The sequence below is a fragment of the Arachis stenosperma genome, chromosome 1 (genome assembly GCF_014773155.1).
Source record: "Arachis stenosperma cultivar V10309 chromosome 1, arast.V10309.gnm1.PFL2, whole genome shotgun sequence".
Classification (NCBI taxonomy): Eukaryota; Viridiplantae; Streptophyta; class Magnoliopsida; order Fabales; family Fabaceae; genus Arachis; species Arachis stenosperma.
This window is the reverse complement of record NC_080377.1, coordinates 47643389-47659009: the sequence shown is the minus strand read 5'-3', so window position 1 is coordinate 47659009 and position 15621 is coordinate 47643389. Positions and strand designations below refer to the sequence as shown.

Here is a 15621-nt window from a genome sequence, read left to right as displayed (position 1 = left end):
TTCTGGCACAGTTTTTACAAATTGCTGACACAGTACATGATAAAGAGGTAGATCAGGATGTCTACAGACTATTACTGTTTCCATTTGCTGTAAAGGATCAAGCTAAAAGGTGGTTGAATAACCAACCTACAGCAAGCATAAAGACATGGAAACAGTTGTCAGACAAATTCCTGAATCATTTTTACCCTCCAAAGAGGATGACACAGCTAAGGCTGGACATCCAAGGCTTTAAACAAGAGGATAATGAATCCCTTTATAATGCCTGGGAGAGGTATAGAGGTATGCTTAGAAAATGCCCCTCTGAAATGTTTTCAGAGTGGGTACAGTTAGACATCTTCTACTATGGGCTCACAGAAAAAGCTCAGATGTCTTTAGACCACTCAGCTGGTGGATCCATACACATAAGGAAGACAATTGAAGAAGCTCAAGAGCTTATAGACACTGTTGCTAGAAACCAATACCTATATTCTAGCAATGAGTTCGCTCCAAAAGAGGAAGTCATGGCATTAGTCACTGATCCTAATCCTCAAGAACAGATGAATGAGCTTAATCAACAATTGCTCCTGATGACAGAACAGTTAGCAGAATTTAAAGAAATGCTCCATGATACTAAGGTTGCTAACAAGAGCATAGAACTGCAGTTGAATCAAGCAAAACAGCAAATATCTAAACAGATAACAGAGGAATGTCAAGCAGTTCAACTGAGGAGTGGAAAGACACTGAATAACACTGCTCAAAAGAGCAAAAAGCCAAACAAGGAACAATTGACAGAGGATAACCAAACCACTGTTCAAAATCCCTCTGAGGACAGTAAGAGCCCAGAGAGGAATGTTATTGGCGTTCAAACGCCAGAAAGGGAAGGAAAGCTGGCGTTAAACGCCCATTCCTTGCCCAGTTCTGGCGTTCAAACGCCAGAAAAGGGGGAAAAGCTGGCGTTTAACGCCCATTCCCTGCCCAGTTCTGGCGTTCAAACGCCAGAAAAGGGGGAAAAGCTGGCGTTTAACGCCCATTTTCCACCCAATCCTGGCGTTCAGACGCCAAGGGAGGATCAGACACCTGAGAGTGCTGACAGTAACCCCTCTAAAAAAGCTTCTTCAACCACTTCTGTAAGGAATAAACCTGCAGCATCTAAGGTTGAAGAATATCAAGCCAAGATGCCTTATCCTCAGAAACTCCGCAAAGCGGAACAGGATAAGCAATTTGCCCGCTTTGCAGACTATCTAAGGACTCTTGAAATAAAGATTCCGTTTGCAGAGGCACTTGAGCAAATACCTTCTTATGCTAAGTTCATGAAGGAGATCTTAAGTCATAAGAAGGATTGGAGAGAAACTGAAAAAGTGTTTCTCACTGAAGAATGCAGTGCAGTCATTCTGAAAAGCTTACCAGAAAAGCTTCAAGATCCTGGAAGCTTTATGATACCATGCACATTAGAAGGTGCTTGCACCAAGACAGCTCTATGTGATCTTGGAGCAAGCATCAATCTAATACCTGCATCCACTATCAGAAAGCTTGGGTTGGCTGGGGAAGTCAAACCAACCAGGATATGCCTCCAACTTGCTGATGGCTCCATTAAACACCCATCAGGCATAATAGAGGACATGATTGTCAAGGTTGGGCCCTTTGCCTTTCCAACTGACTTTATGGTGCTGGAAATGGAGGAGCACAAGAGTACAACTCTCATTCTAGGAAGACCTTTCCTAGCAACAGGACGAACTCTCATTAATGTACAAAGAGGGGAAGTAACCCTGAGAGTCAATGAGGATGAGTTCAAGTTGAATGCTGTAAAAGCTATGCAGCATCCAGACACACCAAATGACTGCATGGGCGCTGACATTATTGACTCTCTGGTAGAAGAGATCAATATGGCTGAAAGCCTAGAATCAGAGCTTGAGGACATCTTCAAAGATGCTCAACCTGATCAAGAAGAACTAGAGGAAGCAAAGGAATTTTCGAAAATTCCTCAGGAGGAGGATAAACGTCCCAAACCTGAACTCAAACCTCTACCACCATCCTTGAAGTACGCATTTCTGGGAGAGGGTGACACTTTTCCAGTGATTATAAGCTCTGCTTTGAATCCACAGGAGGAGGAAGCACTGATTCAAGTGCTAAGGACACACAAGACAGCTCTTGGGTGGTCCATAAGTGATCTCAAGGGCATTAGCCCAGCTAGATGCATGCACAAGATCCTGTTGGAGGATAATGCCAAACCAGTGGTTCAACCACAGAGGAGGCTAAATCCAGCCATGAAGGAGGTGGTGCAGAAAGAGGTCACTAAATTACTAGAGGCTGGGATTATTTATCCTATTTCTGATAGCTCCTGGGTGAGCCCTGTCCAAGTTGTCCCTAAAAAGGGAGGCATGACAGTGGTTCATAATGAATAAAATGAACTGGTTCCTACAAGAACAGTCACAGGGTGGCGCATGTGTATTGACTACAGAAGGCTCAATACAGCCACCAGAAAGGATCATTTTCCTTTACCATTCATAGACCAAATGCTAGAAAGACTAGCTGGTCATGATTACTACTGCTTTCTGGATGGCTATTCAGGCTACAACCAAATTGCAGTAGATCCTCAGGACCAAGAGAAAACAGCATTTACTTGCCCTTCTGGCGTGTTTGCCTACAGAAGGATGCCTTTTGGTCTGTGCAATGCACCTGCAACCTTTCAGAGGTGCATGCTCTCTATCTTCTCAGATATGGTAGAGAAATTTCTGGAAGTCTTCATGGACGACTTCTCAGTATATGGAGACTCATTTAGCTCCTGTCTTAACCACCTATCACTTGTCCTGAAAAGATGCCAAGAGACTAACCTGGTTTTAAACTGGGAGAAATGTCACTTTATGGTGACTGAAGGAATTGTCCTTGGGCACAAAATTTCAAGCAGGGGAATAGAGGTGGATAAGGCAAAGGTAGAGATAATTGAAAAATTACCACCACCTGCCAATGTTAAGGCAATCAGAAGCTTTCTGGGGCATGCAGGATTCTATAGAAGGTTTATAAAGGATTTTTCGAAAATTGCAAAACCCTTGAGTAACCTGCTAGCTGCTGACACACCATTTGTGTTTGACACACAGTGTCTGCAGGCATTTGAGACCCTGAAAGCTAAACTGGTCACAGCACCAGTCATCTCTGCACCAGATTGGGCATTACCATTTGAATTAATGTGTGATGCCAGTGACCATGCCATTGGTGCAGTGTTAGGACAGAGGCATAACAAACTTCTGCATGTCATTTACTATGCTAGCCGTGTTCTAAATGATGCACAGAAGAATTACACAACCACAGAAAAAGAATTACTTGCAGTGGTTTATGCCATTGACAAGTTTAGATCTTATCTAGTAGGATCCAAGGTGGTTGTGTACACTGACCATGCTGCTCTTAAATACTTACTCACAAAGCAGGATTCAAAACCCAGGCTTATCAGATGGGTGTTGCTTCTGCAAGAGTTTGATATAGAAATAAGAGACAGAAAAGGGACAGAGAACCAAGTAGCTGATCATCTGTCCCGAATAGAACCAGTAGCTGGGGCATCCCTCCCTTCTACTGAGATCTCTGAGACTTTCCCAGATGAGCAACTCTTTGCCATTCAGGAAGCTCCATGGTTTGCAGATATTACAAATTATAAAGCTGTGAGGTTCATACCCAAGGAGTACAGCAGTGTGCAAAGAAAGAAATTACTTTCAGATGCCAAGTACTACCTCTGGGATGAACCATATCTCTTTAAGAGATGTGCTGACGGAGTGATCCGCAGATGTGTACCCAGAGAAGAAGCACAAAGGGTCCTATGGCACTGCCATGGATCACAATATGGAGGACATTTTGGAAGTGAGCGAACAGCCACTAAAGTCCTCCAGTGTGGCTTCTACTGGCCTACTCTCTATAAAGATTCCCGAGAGTTTGTGCGTAACTGTGACAGTTGCCAAAGAGCTGGTAACCTGCCTCACGGATATGCCATGCCTCAACAAGGGATATTAGAGATAGAATTGTTTGATGTATGGGGAATTGACTTCATGGGGCCATTCCCACCATCATACTCAAACACTTACATTCTGGTGGCGGTGGACTATGTATCCAAGTGGGTAGAAGCAATTGCTACACCCACTAATGATACCAAGACCGTGCTAAAATTCCTCCAGAAACACATCTTCAGCAGGTTTGGTGTTCCCAGAGTACTAATCAGTGATGGGGGCACTCATTTCTGCAATAAACAGCTACACTCTGCTATGGTTAGATATGGAATTAGCCATAAGGTGGCGACTCCGTATCATCCACAGACAAATGGGCAAGCTGAAGTCTCTAACAGAGAGCTAAAAAGAATCCTAGAACGGACTGTAATAGCCCGGAGAAAGGATTGGGCAAAGAGCTTGGATGATGCTCTGTGGGTATACAGAACAGCATTCAAGACTCCTATAGGAACCTCTCCATACCAACTGGTGTATGGGAAGGCCTGTCATTTGCCTGTGGAACTGGAACATAAAGCCTACTGGGCAACCAGATTCCTAAACATGGATGCTCAGTTAGATGGTGAAAAAAGATTGCTCCAGTTAAATGAGCTAGAGGAGTTCAGACTCAATGCCTTTGAAAATGCAAAAATTTATAAGGAAAAGGCAAAAAAGTGGCATGACAAGAAATTGTCAACCAGAGTCTTTGAGCCAGGACAAAAAGTTCTGCTCTTCAACTCCAGGCTCAAATTGTTCCCAGGAAAACTCAAATCCCGGTGGAGGGGTCCGTATGTGATCACAGGAGTGTCACCATATGGATATGTTGAGCTTCAAGATATTGATTCTGACAAAAAGTTCATTGTTAATGGACAGAGAATCAAGCATTATCTTGAGAGCAATTTTGAGCAGGAATGCTCAAAACTGAGACTTGAGTGATTCTCAGTGAAGGTCCAGCTAAAGACAGTAAAGAAGCGCTTGCTGGGAGGCAACCCAGTCATTAGGAGGTTATATGATTAGTTCTTACAGAGGCAAGTATCAAAAATGAAGGAATTCACAGAGTTACAGAAGGATTCAGCTCAAAAAGCAGAGAAAATGATCTTACTGGCGAAAAAACGCCAGTAAGGGGCATTTTGGGCGTTAAACGCCAGAATGGGTACCATTCTGGGCGTTTAACGCCAGGAATGGTGCCATTTTGGGCGTTAAACGCCAGAATGGGCACCATTCTGGGCGTTTAACGCCAGGTGTGCAGCATCCAGGGCGTTTAGAAAAACGCCCAATGATAAAGGATTTCTGGCGTTTAACGCCAGCCAGGGCACCTGGCTGGGCGTTAAACGCCCAAAAGGGGCAACAAATGGGCGTTAAACGCCAGAATGGGTGCCATTCTGGGAGTTTAACGCCAGCAAGGTGGGGGGACCACAATTTTGTTTTCAAATCAAATTTTTTCAAACTTTCCTTTTCTTACCCATACTTTTCTACAAAATCACACTTCAATCATTCATCATTCACTTTCAAATCTTCAAAAATCAAAACCATTCTTCAAATTTATTTCAAATCAATTACAAACATTGTTCAAAAATTTCACCCTTTCTCAATTTCTTTCCATATCTTCTCAAATCTCCTTTCAAATTTCTCTCTTTTTTTCGAAAACTCCCCTCCCCACCTTATTTATTCACGTTTGGCTCCCCCTTTCCACCACACCATTCGAATTTCCTCTTCCTCTCTCTCTCTCTTCCTTCCTTTCTTTTGCTTGAGGACAAGCAAACCTCTAAGTTTGGTGTGCTTTTCCGTGATCACTAAGCCAAGACTCATCCATATCATGGCTCCTAAGGAAAAACAAACCAATTTAAAAGGCAAGAAGGAGAATAATCCAAAGAATCTTTGGAATCAAGAGAAGTTCTTAACCAAAGAACATGAAGACCATTATCACAAAATAATGGGTCTGAGGTCAGTGATCCCGGAAGTAAAATTTGATCTGAAAGAAGATGAATATCCGGGGATCCAAGAGCAAATTCGAAACAGAGGATGGGAAGTTCTAACCAATCCTGAGACAAAGGTTGGAAGGAACATGGTTCAGGAATTTTACTCCAATCTGTGGCTGACAGATAAGCAGAGAATGACTGGAACCGCTTACCATACCTACAGAACCATGGTCAGAGGGAAAGTTATGTACTTCCATCTGGACAAAATAAGAGAAATCTTCAAGTTACCTCAACTGCAAGATGATCCTGACTCCTTTAATAGGAGAATGGTGAGAGTAGATAAAGGGTTAGATCAAGTTCTAGAGGACATATGCATCCCTGGAACTAAGTGGATAACCAATTCTAAGGGTATCCCAAACCAACTCAAGAGGGGAGACCTCAAACCAATTGCAAGAGGTTGGCTAGACTTTATTGGGCGTTCCATATTGCCCACTAGCAACCGTTCTGAGGTTACCATCAAGAGAGCAGTGATGATTCATTGCATTATGCTTGGAAAAGAAGTGGAGGTTCATCATGTGATTGCTTGTGAGATCTACACAATTGCAAATAAAAATTCCACTGAAGCCAAACTGGCTTACCCAAGCTTGATCTCCTTGCTTTGTAAAGAGGCTGGGGTGAAGATGGGAGTAGATGAATTCATACCCATTGAACATCCAATCACCAAGAAGTCAATTGAAGGACAAATGCAAGACAACTCTATCAAAAGGAGGGCGCAGGAATTCCTCCCTGAATTCCCAAGAATTGACTACTGGACCAGCCTAGAAGCATCTATTACCAAGTTGCAAGAAACTATGGAGCAACTGAAGGAAGAACAGCAGAATCAGAACTGCATGCTCTGCAAATTGCTGAAGGAACAAGAGAAGCAAGGGCGTGAAATCCAAGAGATGAAACGCCAAAAGCTCTCCTCTCAAGCTGAGGGAGCATCCACTTCTCAAAATCAAGGTTGTTGAGTCCTAACTCTGTGAAAACCTCTATCATTAGGAGCCTATTTTTTTCGTTTTTTTTGTTTTGTTTTCTATTTCTAGTTTCATCTTATATTTATTTTCTGAGTCTTGTTCTTAATTCATAACTAATAAAATTTAAAGTTTATGCCTTAAAAGCTATGAATGTCCTATGAATCCATCACCTCTCTTAAATGAAAAAATGCTTTAATCACAAAAGAACAAGAAGTACAGGATTTCGAAATTTATCTCTGAAACTAGTTGAATTAGTTTGATGTGGTGACAATACTTTTTGTTTTCTGAATGAATGCTTGAACAGTGCATATGTCTCTTGAATTTGTTGTTGTGAGAATGTTAAAATTGTTGGCTCTTGAAAGAATGAGGAGAAAGAGAACTGTTATTGAGGATCTGAAAAATCATCAAATTGATTCTTGAAGCAAGAAAAAGCAAAAAGCAAAAAAAAAATTTCGAAAAAAAAAAGAAGAAGAAAAGAGAAGAAAAAGAAAAAGAAAGAAATAAAGTTGTGAACCAAGGCAAAAAGAGTGTGCTTAAGAACCTTGGACACCTCTAATTGGGGACTCTAGCAAAGCTGAGTCACAATCTAAAAAGGTTCACCCAATTATGTGTCTGTGGCATGTATGTATCCGGTGGTAATACTGGAAGACAGAGTGCTTTGGGCCACAGCCAAGACTCATACACTAGCTATGTTCAAGAATCATCATACTTAACTAGGAGAATCAATAACACTATCTGAGTTCTGAGTTCTCATAGATGCCAATCATTCTGAACTTCAAAGGATAGAGTGAGATGCCAAAACTGTTCGGAGGCAAAAAGCTACTAGTCCCGCTCATCTAATTGGAGCTATGTTTCTTTGATATTTTGGAGTCTATAGTATATTCTCTTCTTTTTATTCTATTTTGATTTTCAGTTGCTTGGGGACAAGCAACAATTTAAGTTTGGTGTTGTGATGAGCGGATAATTTGTACGCTTTTTGGCATTGTTTTTAGTATGTTTTTGGTAGTTTTAGTTAGTTTTTAGTATATTTTTATTAGTTTTTAGTTAAAATTCACTTTTCTGGACTTTACTATGAGTTTGTGTGTTTTTCTGTGATTTCAGGTATTTTCTGACTGAAATTGAAAGTTCTGAGCAAAAATCTGATTCAGAGACTGAAAAGGACTGCAGATGCTGTTGGATTCTGACCTCCCTGCACTCGAAGTGGATTTTCTGGAGCTACAGAAGCCCAATTGTTGCGCTCTCAACGGCGTTGGAAAGTAGACATCCTGGGCTTTCCAGCAATATATGATAGTTCATACTTTGCCCAAGATTTGATGGCCCAAATCGGCGTAGCAATTCGGCCTCAGAAATTCCAGCGTTAAACGCCGGAACTGGCATAAAACTTGGAGTTAAACGCCCAAACTGGCATGAAAGCTGGCGTTTAACTCCAGAAAAGGTCTCTACACGAAAATGCTTCATTGCTCAGCCCAAGCACACACCAAGTGGGCCCGGAAGTGGATTTTTCTGTCATTTACTCATTTCTGTAAACCTTAGGATACTAGTTTACTATTAATAGGATCTTTTGACATTGTATCAGTACCTCATGACATTTTTACACATTTCATTGTATACTTTCCACGGCATGAGTCTCTAAATCCCATGGTTGGGGGTGAGGAGCTCTGCTGTGTCTTGATGGATTAATGCAATTACTACTGTTTCTTATTCAATCATGCTTGCTTCCATTCTAAGATATCACTTGCTCTTAACCTGGATGAATGTGATGATCCGTGACACTCATCATCATTCTCAACTATGAACGTGTGCCTGACAACCACCTCCGTTCTATTTTAGATTAAGTAGATATCTCTTGGATTCCTTAACCAGAATCTTCGTGGTATAAGCTAGAACTGATGGCGGCATTCAAGAGAATCCGGAAGGTCTAAACCTTGTCTGTGGTATTCTGAGTAGGATTCAATGATTGAATGACTGTGACGTGCTTCAAACTCCTAGCAGGCGGGGCGTTAGTGACAGACGCAAAAGAATCAATGGATTCTATTCCGGCCTGACCGAGAACCGACAGCTGATTAGCCATGCTGTGACAGAGCATAGGAACATTTTCACTGAGAGGATGGGAGGTAGCCACTGACAACGGTGAAACCCTACATACAGCTTGCCATGGAAGGAGTCTTGCGTGTTTGATGAAGAAGACAGTAGGAAAGCAGAGATTCGGAAGATGGAGCATCTCCAAAACCTCAACCTATTCTCCATTACTGCTGAACAAGTACTTATTTCATGTTCTTTTGCTTTTCACAATCAATCCTGATAATTTCTGATATCCTGACTAAGATTTACAAGATAACCATAGCTTGCTTCAAGCCGACAATCTCCGTGGGATCGACCCTTGCTCACGCAAGGTATTACTTGGACGACCCAGTGCACTTGCTGGTTAGTTGTGCGGGATTGCAAAAGTGTTATTGCAATTTCGTGCACCAGCGTGCGCACGCACAGACCCCTGTGCGGCCGCACACGTCCTATTTCTCAAATTTACTTGTTTTCAACTATTCTATCTTCTCAACAAGGTTGCAAGCTCCTATAACACCATTTTAAAACTCTTAGGCCTAGTTTTGAATATTAGAATGTGGGATATAACTTAAGGGTTCTAGTATATGATTTCATGATAAATTAGAAAACGGAGGCCTAGGTTTCTGGTGTGCTGAGAAGGGTTTGATGTTAGGTGAAGGATGATTGATATATGAGATGAAGAATGATGAACTGTTGATATGTGGATACAAAGTTAAGAATGGACAGTGGTTGAGATGAGTCGTGGACTCGGATTGAAGAGATGGATCTCTATATACTGAAAATGCTTTTGAAAAACCACTGAAATAATGTTTTTATATGATATTATGAGACGCTATGCGCCTGGCAGGGACGGTGGTTAATCCTGCCTGTTGAGGTAGCGGCGGCGGCGTAAGGACGGTGGTTAATCCCGCTCATGTTAAGATGTGAGGTCTGAGGCAAGAGTGTCCCGCTCGCATCCCTTCGGATCTAGAGGGCGAGCAGGTGCTGATACCTGGACAGTGATCCGGACACTATATCTCAGGGGTTCCCATATGAGAAATCCGAAGGGCGACGTCTCCATAGAGATGTGTCAGGTTGGCAGTTGAATCGACAATGTGATATCACAGCCAGTAGGACAGGCATTCATCATATGCATTTCTATCTGTTTGTATGCTTTGTTTACTTGTAATGGCTTGCATTGAATAACATGTTTACTTGCTATCTGAATTAATTGCCTTATATCCTTCTACTTGTGTTTTACTTGCATTGTATATTACTTGTGTTTTCTGCTGGGATTGAGGATGTTCGGAAGACGGTGGCGATGGGATCGCATGGAGGATCGGTTGGTGAAGGCTGTGGGACAGTGGTGTTTGAGTGGAATAGAAATCCCCTAATATAGGTAACCTGGTTTATTTTAGTCAATGTTGGTATATTATGCTTATTTGTTTTAGAATGCTTTTAAGTTAAATTTTGTGATGGATATGGAGCTTAGGATTGCCTTTGGCATCCCGAGATCTTATATCCTACATCATTGGGAACTGTTACCATACTGAGAACCTCCGGTTTTCATACCATATCTTTGTTGTGTTTTTTAGATGCAGGTCGCAACCCACCTCGATGAGTTACTTTGGATGGTGACAGCAGCAGAGAATCTTGGATTCTTTTAGAGTCTTTTGTTTATTTTTGTATATGCATCTCTCACTTTTGTATTTTGTCCTTGCCTAGAGGCTTGTATATGAGAGAACTAAAATTGTATAAGCTATTTCTTAAACTGTCAAGTTTCTGTATGGTCTGTATGTGGCTAGCCAGCTTAAACTTCGCGAGTCGAGGCTAGTTCCTTATGATATACCCTATTATACTATTATCCTGTTTATATTTCATCTATATCTTGTGCCTTAAGTTAGTAGCTGGTTTAGTACGCTTTGCGCTTTTAAATCCTATTTTGAGCTATATTCTTCATCGGGCTTCTAGATATTAATAATTCCTTCTATAGATGATATGTATGAGCTTAAAACTGTCGTAAACTCTGATTAACCTTTGCTTTACGATGCGAGGTAAGGCTATGCTAATTAGGGTGTTACATTTAGTGGTATCAAAGCGGTTCGTCCTCGTGAGCCTGAGGGATGGACTGATTGTGCTTTGTTGCATACTCTATGTGTCTTTTCTTTGATGCTATTAGGTTATCTGTTTGATATTGCATAGCATACTTGCTTGTGAGTGCCTGTTTGGGATAATTGAAGCACTAGGCTTTTGATATTGAGACTGATCACCTTGATATCGATTGTTTCGTGTAGACAGGAACCCTATATGGCTACTTGCGGACGAGGTCGAACACGTACGCGAAAAAGTAGGAATGAGCAACCAGCTGACAATCATGCCAAATTCATGGCGGCCATGGCGAATCTCGCTAATACCATGGAAGCTAATGTTGCTACGACTCTGCAAGCTGTGCAGAGATTGGGCCAACCGGCCGAGAACGGAAATGGCAATGGGAATGGCGAAGGGAACGCCAATGATAATGCTAAGGGTAACGGCGATAACATAGGAGGAGTTTCGATGACCTTGGCGATGTTCCTCAAGGTTTATCCACCAGCTTTCTGAGGATCCACAAATCCTATTGAAGCTGACAACTGGTTCCAGGCTATGGAGCTAATACAGCTGAAGCAAGGTTCCATGTCTATAGTGACGAGTGGAAATCAGATTCCAACACAAACTCACCGGTAAGTGTATCGGGTCGCATCAAGTAGTAATAACTCACTTAGAGTAAGGTCGATCCCACAGGGATTGATGGATCAAGCAACTTTAGTGGGTGATTAGTCTAGTCAAGCTAACATTGATGGATTGGGTGAAATTGAACAACATAATGTAAATTGCATGAAAATAAAGGTGCAGAAGATAAATTGAGCATAAATTATAAAGTGCAGAAAGTAAATTTAACAGAAACTTAAAGAGCGAGAAATGTAAATGAGCTAAAACTTAAATTGCAAGAAAAGTAAATTGCAGAAACTTAAAATGCAAGAAATATAAATTTCTTGAATCTAAAGTGCTGAGAAACTTAAATTACTTGAAGAATAAAGGATTTAGGAACTGGGATTCAAAATAAAACTGGAATTGTAAAGTGCAGAGAAGTAAAAGATGAAGTAGATTTGCAGAAATTCTAAAACAGAAATGAAAGTTGCAGAAGAATTGAAAATCAGAAGTGGAAACTTGCTTCAGACTGAAACTTAAAGAAACAATTGAGATCAGATCTTTAATTCTTCAATTCAAAAAGTAGAAAAATAATGGAACTCCTAGAGGAAGAACTCCAAAGAATTCTTCAATTAAAGTTCACAAACTTAGAATCAGAAAGCAAAGGTTGCAGAAGAAAGAAAATGAAAATAGGAAACAATCTCCAATCCGATATCAATTCTCTAGAATTCAAAAAGGAAAGTTAAAAGAGAGCTCTCTATTCTACTTGCTCCCTATTGAAGGCAGCCTCCTTTCTAAAATGGAACAGATGCCTTTATATAGGCTTTTTACAAAATGAAAAATGAAATTGAAATTGAAAACAAATTACAATTAAATGAAATTCCTAATCTAGCTTGTTCTTGTGCCTTTGAGTGATGATATGGGCTTTGCTTGCTTTGGATTTGAAGAGAGATGGGTCTGGTTGGCCTTGGTTCAATTGGTTTGGAGCATGGATCAAGGTTGCTTCGTTCAATTTGGTTTGAGGTGTGGGAACCTTCCAGGGGAGCGCTCGGTCATGTAAGACAACGCAGCACCCAATGCCTTGTGTCAAGCTTCAATCTGTCTCGTGCCAGGCATTGTGGGTGTAGCGCTCAGTTAACCAAGTTAACGTAGCGCCCTCATTTGCTTGCACAAGGTCCCCCTTTCGAGCCTTGGTGGCTTCAATTGTGTGTGTCATGCCTTGATTTTCTTTTGGTTGAGTCACGAAAATGCTCACTAAGTGAGCGCTGGCCTTGGTGCAAATTTGGTGCGCGCTTGTCTTGATTCAGCGCTCCCCCCTTCGAGATGCAAATTTGCTTGTCTTGATACAGCGCTCACTAATCTCCATACGCTTATCTGAAATACTCACCAATGAAATGCATAAGTATCTCTATCCTATTTTATGTTTTATTTCTCTTTTAATTATCAAAACCTCATAACCATTTGAATCCGCCTGACTAAGATTTACAAGATGACCATAGCTTGCTTCAAGCCAACAATCTCCGTGGGATCAACCCTTACTCACATAAGGTATTACTTGGATGACCTATTGCACTTGCTGGTTAGTTGTATCGGAGTTGTGTATTACAATTCCGTGCACCAAGTTTTTGGCGCCGTTGCTAGGGATTGTTCGAGTTTGGACAAGTGACGGTTCATCTTGTTGCTTAGATTAGGTAATTTTCTTCTTGTTTCAACCTTTATTTTATTTTCAAAAAAGTTTTCAAAAATCTTTCAAAAATCTTTCTTCTTTGTCGTTTTTCCAAAAATTTTTCAAAAAAAAATTTTAATAAAATCATAAAAACAAAAAAAAATGTGTTTCTTTTTTGAGTCTAGAGTCAAATTTTAAGTTTGGTGTCAATTGCATGTTTTTATTTTTCTAGCATTTTTTGAAAACTCATGCATGGTGTTCTTCATGATCTTCAAGTTGTTCTTGATGATTGTCTTTGTTTGATCTTGTGATTTTCTTATTTTTTGTCTTTTCTTGTTTTTTATATGCATTTTCAATTTGTTAGTGTATAAACATTAAAAATTTCTAAGTTTGGTGTCTTGCATGTGTTTCTTTTCAAAAAAAAATTTCAAAAATATGTTCTTGATGTTCATCATGACCTTCAAAGTGTTCTTGGTGTTCATCTTGACATTCAAAGTGTTCTTGCATGCATTTTTTTGTTTTGATCTTAAATTTTCACGTTTTGAGTCATTTTTGTGTTTTTCTCTCTCCTCATTAAAAATTCAAATATCAAAAAAAGGATCTTTTCCTTATTTTACTCATAAATTTCGAAATTTTTGGGTTGACTTAGTCAAAGATTTTTAAAATTTATTTGTTTCTTGTTAAGTCAAGTCAAAATTTCAATTTAAAATTTCTATCTCTTCAAACCTTTTCTAAAAATCAAATCTTTTTCATTTTTTTCCTAATATTTTTGAAAATTTTAAAATTTGATTTTTAAAATCATTTTCTTATTTTTATTTCATAAAAACCTTGCTAACAATTAAGGATTTGATTCAAAAAATTTCAAGTTTGTTACTTTCTTGTTAAGAAAGGTTCAATCTTTAAATTCTAGAATCATATCTTTTAGTTTCTTGTTAGTCAAGTCATCAACTTCAATTTTCAAAATCAAATCTTTTTAAATTTCTTTTTCAAATCTTTTTCAAAATAAATTTCAATCAAATCTTTTTCAAAACTTAATTTCAAAATTCTTTTTCTAACTTCTTATCTTTTCAACCTTTATTTTCAAATCTTTTTCAATTAACTACTTTTCTCTCTCTAATTTTCGAAAATCACTAACCACTTTTTCAAAATTCTTTTTAATTAACTAAGTGTTTTAAATCCTAATTTTATCTTATTTTTTCTAATTTTTGAATTTCCCTCTCTCTCTTTCTATTTATTTTATTCATTTACTAACACTTCTCTTCTCAAAATTCGAACCCACTCTCCCTCTCTGTGTTCAAATTCTCTTTATTTTCTCTCTAACTCATTCTTCTCGTCTTTTCTTTTTCTACTCACATAAAGGAATCTCTATACTGTGACATAGAGGATTCTTCTTCTTTTCCGTTCTCTTCTTTTTCACATGAGCAGGAACAAGGATAAGGATATTCTTGTTGAAGTCGATCCTGAACCTAAAAGGACTCTGAAGAGGAAGCTAAGAGAAGCTAAAGCACAAACCTCTAGAGAGAACCTGACAGAAATTTTTGAAAAAAAGAAGACATGGCAACCGAAAATAACACAATGCCAACAATTCAAAGAAGATGCTTGGTGACTATGTTGCACCAACTTCCAACTTCTATGGAAGAAGCATCCCGATTCCTGCCATTGGAGCAAACAACTTTGAGCTTAAGCCTCAATTAGTTTCTCTAATGCAGCAGAACTACAAGTTTCATGGACTTCCATCAGAAGATCCTCATCAGTTCTTATATGAATTCTTGCAGATCTGTGATACTGTTAAGACCAATGGGGTTGATCCCGAGGTCTACAGACTTATGCTTTCCCCTTTGCTGTAAGAGACAGAGCTAGGACATGGTTGGACTCATAACCTAGAGAAAGCCTGAACTCTTGGGACAAGCTGGCCAATGCTTTCTTGACCAAATTCTTTCCACCTCAAAAGATGAGTAGGCTCAGAGTGGATGTCCAAACCTTCAGATAGAAGGAAGGTGAATTCCTCTATGAAGCTTGGGAAAGATACAAGCAATTAACCAAAAGGTGTCTTTCTGACATGTTTCCAGAATGGAGCATCATATGTATATTCTATGATGGTTTGTTTGAGTTATCAAAGATGTCATTGGACCATTCTGCGGGTGGATCCCTTCATCTAAAAACACATGCAGAAGCCCAGGAACTCATTGAGATGGTTGCAAATAACCAGTTCATGTATACTTCTGAAAGGAATCCTGTGAATAATGGTGTGACTCAGAAGAAAGGAGTTCTTGAGATTGATACTCTGAATACCATATTGGCTCAAAACAAATAAAATACTGACTCAGCAAGTCAATATGATTTCTCAGAAT

At 39.8% G+C, this 15621-nt stretch overlaps 1 non-coding gene and 1 pseudogene across 1 annotated transcript; one reads left to right on the top strand and one right to left on the bottom strand.

Moving 5' to 3' along the window:
• Window positions 1-3413, top strand: part of LOC130963521 (uncharacterized) — a 72685-nt pseudogene extending 69272 nt beyond the window's left edge.
• Window positions 3414-15227: 11814 nt separating this feature from the next.
• Window positions 15228-15331, bottom strand: LOC130954296 (small nucleolar RNA R71). The gene has a single exon (XR_009076244.1). It is a non-coding gene; the product is annotated as a small nucleolar RNA R71 (small nucleolar RNA).
• Window positions 15332-15621: the final 290 nt, after the last annotated feature.